We start from the raw sequence: 5,641 nt of genomic DNA, 5'->3' as shown, positions 1-5,641 counted from the left end.
GATGCTATCAGCAGAGCTGGGTGAGTCACGATTACTTTACCAAAATCGTAAATAACTGAGGCAAGAGCTAATTATTGCTATGTCAATGCACATTTATTTTTCATGTAAAAGCATGGAAAATATATTTCATCTTGCCAAACATAACACTATTAGGATTAGAGAAAAAGATTTGTCTGTAAAGAACAATGGGACCATTCTGCCATCTAATTCTGCTTACTCAACTCTTTTGTGTCCTTCAGGTCTAGGATTATTAGAATATTAATAAATAAAGAAAGTCAGATGGCATCTGAGACAGGCCATGCTACTTTTCTCTTTACCAAAGTCTTGAGCTATGTTGATATCCTTTTAGTGGCATAAAAATGTGTGAGATCTCTAGAGAGATTAACTTAAAATTTTGTCAAGAAATCTAGGGAAAGAAGAGGAGGAGGAGGTGGGAAGATCAGTAAGAAGACTGCAATAAGAGAGCAATAGAACTGGAAAGAGGTGAATGGGAAGGTTGCTTGTTTCAGAGGTAGTAGGTTTTGTGCCACGCACCATAGAAGCAACAAAAACAAGCAAACATTTTTTTTAAACCATGAGGAGCTTATTGAATATAGACTCAACAAACGTTTTCTAAACTGAATAGAATTTGGCAGTTCATTGGATAAAGAAGCTAAAGCTATTTTGAAGTTTAAGGTTTGTATGACTGTAATATTAATGGTAGGAGATACAAGGGAAAGTTTGGGCTTAAGGGTAGGTGGACACCAAAGCTTGGATTTAACTAACCGCATTCATCAATAGTTGCTATTACTGCTGCAAATCAAAGGAGAAAAATAAATAAGAGATGGCAAGAAACTATAAATTGTGAGATGTCATTGTAATATCAACCAGCTACTTTTGAGAAGATGTCATTATATCACATAAATATGATCTCCATATTTAAGATATTTGGAGGAGAAATTTTAATACACTAAACTCTTTTAAAAGTGTGAACTAAAAATCTGAGGGTATACTCCAAGGGTGGTAAGGTAGAAATAAAACCCAACTATTATGTAGACTAATGGATTATCATTATTATCAATTTTTCCCAGCCCATTAAACTATATTCAAGGAGAATAAAATGATATTTTAGGAGGGTACATCATTCAGAGCTCAGTTGGGAAAATAAAAACTGTATTGTTTCAACAGAATAAATTTAGCAGGAGGAATTGATAAGGTTATTACAAGGTCTCCGAGTAAGGGAAAGCTAGAAATCTCAGGCAGAAAGTAAGGCCACATCTTCCAGCAAGGGAGGCTTGGAGAGACTAGGATATTTAGATTCCCAGCTTCATCTGAGTCCATCCAAATGTCTCCATTCCAACTTTCAGGCTCCTAGCCTTTCCAAATCAGTGCCTTGTCTTGACTTCATGAGACTGTGAATTCAACTTAGTTTGTAATTCTACAACATGTAGCACAATTATATTTGGGGTGTTATTTTCAATGAGGTTAGACCTATAGCTATGAGAAATAAAAGTTCATTTTAAGTCCCTTGTGTGTGTATATGAATGTGTGTGTTTCTAGGAAATGTTTGACCTTAATCAGATACATACTTACCCTAGATTATTTCAACCTCTGATTTTCAGAAAATTGCTTTTATTGAATATAATGTGTTACAATATAATAATTATACAAGAAAACTATCAAAGAAAAGAAACTGTGTGATAGTGGGATTTTGTTGAAATTAGTTTATAACAGGTTCTCCTTTTTCTAAAAGTATCCATCATTGATCACACAAAATCTGTATTTCATGCAAGCTCTTGTTGACAAATAATTACACCAGGGATTGTTAAGTAGCCCTGACCAATCAGAGGAGAAAGCTCTCAGAGCTCAGATTCCCTTTGGCTTTGCTGCTTCTGCCAACTCCCGGCATCTGCCTTGGCTGTCTCTTGATTTGCAAAATGATTCCAAGTGTAAATAATGCACAGTCCCTGCTCTCACGGAGCTTAGAGCCCAGTAGGGGAGATAGAAATAAGCAAATACTCTAGTACTGAATATATTTTCACAATTGCCATGTGTAATATGATGAAGCAGCTCCAGGCATTATGGGAGTTTGTGAAAGGGGGATTTCACCCAGGCTGGGGAGTCTGGAAGGCTCACCATCAACCCCATACACAGGAACAGCCTCACATGCGTCACCACCTACTGGCCAAAGGGAACAGACACAGAGGCTCCTGCCACAAGGCAGCTGATGATGGGAAGCTCTTGGCCAGGCAAGAGGGCAGGTCCCAGCAGCCCATCTGCAACCAACTCCCAGGCGCAGCTTCCCTTTTTCTTGCATGCAGCTGCAGCTGCGGGTGGGCAAGGAATTTACTGTATCTTTGTAGCAAATAACTTACTGACCTGTATATGTCTTTCCTGCTTTGCTCAGCCTACGCTGACAAATGTAGAACTTAGTATCCCCACAGTCTTAAAAATAAAAGCAAGAGAAGACTCAGTATTTAGGAGAGTTGAATGTAAGAATGAAACAAAGCAGGCTTGTGCAACTATTACAACTGCTTGGGATTTTTTTTTTTTTTTTTTTTTTTTTTTTTTTTTTTTTTTTTTTTTTTTTTTTAGTTTTTGTGATAACCTTTTATTTATATAGAATTATAAATTACAAACTATTATTCAATTCTTTTAACCACCATGTGAGGCAGACATGCTAGAGGGTACTAGCTCCATTTCACAGGCAAGAATGGAAACACTGTTCCCATATTTAGTATAAGACATCAGGGATTTAAGCCCTGGGCTTCCATACTCACAACTGCTTTTTTCCCATGGACTTTGCCATACATCATTTTAAAGTAATCTGATTTCACAATGTTTTAATATATAAGAGTAACATCTATAACCTCTATTGTTGACAGGTTAACTCTGGAGCCAACCAACCTAATTAATTACCTCATAACCTGGCACATTTTAAGGCACTGTTATACCTCTCAATTTCACAGCTATGTTTGAGGGCCCCATGAGCCAAAATTGCAGCAAATCTGACCTGAAAGGATCAGAAACAAACCGATCAAGCCTATTTCCAAATTTAACCTAGGCCTGGCACATCTTCACCAATTGCTCAGATGGCAAACTGAGGCAACTAAGTGAAGGCCTGCTTAGAAGTGGACACTGATGAAAAAACACCACCAGTATCAGACTGACTTCTTTAAGGCTAACATCCTCAGAAAGCCTATTGCTGGTCTACGACAGTACCAGCAGGACAAAAGGCAACTGGACTTCTGGAATCCAGAATATCCAAGAAAAAGGTCAATTAAGCTGCCTGCCAGATGCCTAAAAAGCCAAATAGTGCTAAGTTCATCCATGCCAAACCAAGAAAATGGTTCACTCCTTCCTGAGCTTGGTTTTAAGGAGGAAGATGATCTTCAGAGAAACCAGAAAATCCCATCCTGAATCCCCAGGAGGGGAGGGGTGGGGAAGGGGGAGAAATGGTGGGCATTTCCCAGACTTGATAGTGCAAGGAGCAACACAATCTGTCACTGTGAAGGGGAAAAGCTATCTTGGTTAGCTTTACTCTTCCACAAGACAAGGGAACCAGAGACTAGAAAGATCAGGGCTTGGGTGACCAACCCTGGGAAAAGCAGGACTTCCTCATATGAAGTGCAAAGGTCCATGGAGAGAAGAGTCTATGCACAAATTATAAGCAAAATTTTGAGTATATGTGTGAACCCATCAAAGAGGTCATTTGTTCTCAAATCCTGAACTAGAGAAAGGGACTAAACCGGTTGCAGGCTAGGATAAAAAGCCACCAGATGCACGTAGAGCCAGCCATGTCTGAGAGCTCTCAAAGCCATCAATGAAAACTTGGAACATGGATTCAAAGAGACAGCTGAGTTTTTGCATTCTCCTTCCCAATTGTATTTCAAGTCTTTTCAAAACAAAGCCCTGGGAATACCCAGATTCAGGTATGCATTTGGACTTGGACCACTGTTGCAAGAGTCTTAGGGATCCTCATACACATGCTTGAGTCATTCATTCACCAATGTTTAACACCTCAGGATAGAAGATCTGACAAAGCAGGACTCCTTTCTCCATGGAATGTGATTTCAGAGGTGGCAGCAGCCAAAGTGGAAAACACTGGAATTTTTCCTTGGAACTCGACTGTGATGAGAGGTTCCTGCCATGAGCATAACCGACTGTCTTTTCCCTGACTCTTCCCTTTGTCTTTGAAGATACAGTGAAAATAATCTTCTCTGAAGATATTTCACAATTCCAAAACTCAAAAACACATGCTCTCAATGCACTGTGTTTTCAGATATTCTGGGTCTAGTTCAGCTGGCGGATGAGCTGATTGATGTGTTCACCTCGATAGCCGGGTGAGCCCATCTCCTTGAGAAAGCCCACTTTATTCTTGGTAGCATGACGGGCCACTGAGAGTTGGAAAGGACGCAAGAACCATGAGATCTCCTGGAAATGCTTCCCCGGGAAGGCAATTTCATGAATGAGGTCTTCCAAGCAAATGACACCAAATTTCCCCAGGTGCTCTTCAATCACTGTGTTATCTGTCAGAGGGATGGTCTTATTCTTGACCTTGGCTTGTCCACGTTTCAAGATGAGTTCCCGGACAGACTTCAGATTTGGAAATCCCCAGGTCACATAAGGTTCCACCATACGCAGCAATTTTAGGCTCTGTGGGGTGACTCTAACAAAGACACCACTGAAAATTTTCTTTAGGCGAAGTCTCGCGATGGTCTTTTGCACCAGTGAGCTCACCCCATTAATCCTTTGGATGCGTACAACAAAGGCCAAAGAATGTTTATCCGGCAACTTCAAGGCATGAGGTTTTACTTCTAGTCGTCTGAGACGCACCCTGTCGCGTTGCTGCCGCCAGGAATCATGTAAAAACGATTCCAGTCGCTTAAACCTGGGCCCTTTTCCTTTCCTCTGCTCCTTCTTTGCCAAAAGTGCCTGCTTTGCCTGGGTGGCTTTGAGGGCTTGGTAAGCCTTCCTCTTTTTCAGGAGATTTTCTGGAACCAAAGGGATTTTTTTCCTTTCCTCTTGCTCCGCCATCTTTCCAGTGTTGCAGCTACTGATCATGCGCCTGCTTGGGATTTTTTAATAATGGGCTCTTCATTCCCTCACAATGAGCTGCAGAAAATGTGGCTCATTTTAGTAAAAATCCTGTTTATAGGGCAGCAACATTTCAAAATATTTTTTAAGAAAGAGGAGAAAGAAACTAAAACACTTTTCTATTTTGAAGTAGAACCTACAAATATATTTAGATTTTAGACAAAAGCACAGTAACTCAGAAATGATCATTTTTATTTTCTCATGTTTACTCTTCTTTCACCACAAATATTACAAAAGATAAACCCTCTGTCACTGGAGAAGTGACCCCACTTTGCGTGGTTTGTTAATAACTCTGCACTATCTATCACCTCTGATGTGTGTGCTGGCATGCGATGTATTTACGATAACATGGTTAGAACATGCTTTTGTTCCTCTGCAAGCCAGTGACACAGCAGGAGCTAACTGGCTTCATTTATCCTCCATCTTCCCTAGACATAATCCAAAATAGCACATTTACCAATCCAATATGTAGTTTATTAATAGAAATGCCAACATAAGCTGCATTTTGGTGAAAAAATGTTGACCCCAAAACAAAACTAATACTCACCATTTGAAATAAAGAATC

At 39.9% G+C, this 5,641-nt stretch overlaps 1 pseudogene; it reads right to left on the bottom strand.

Annotated features, from left to right (window-relative positions):
* Positions 1-3,840: 3,840 nt before the first annotated feature.
* Positions 3,841-5,043, bottom strand: LOC105874768 (large ribosomal subunit protein uL30-like 1 pseudogene; annotated as a pseudogene).
* Positions 5,044-5,641: the final 598 nt, after the last annotated feature.

This window comes from Microcebus murinus, chromosome 14 (genome assembly GCF_040939455.1).
Source record: "Microcebus murinus isolate Inina chromosome 14, M.murinus_Inina_mat1.0, whole genome shotgun sequence".
NCBI lineage: Eukaryota > Metazoa > Chordata > Mammalia > Primates > Cheirogaleidae > Microcebus > Microcebus murinus.
The sequence above is the reverse complement of the archived record's forward strand: the minus strand, read 5'-3'. Positions and strand labels throughout refer to the sequence as shown.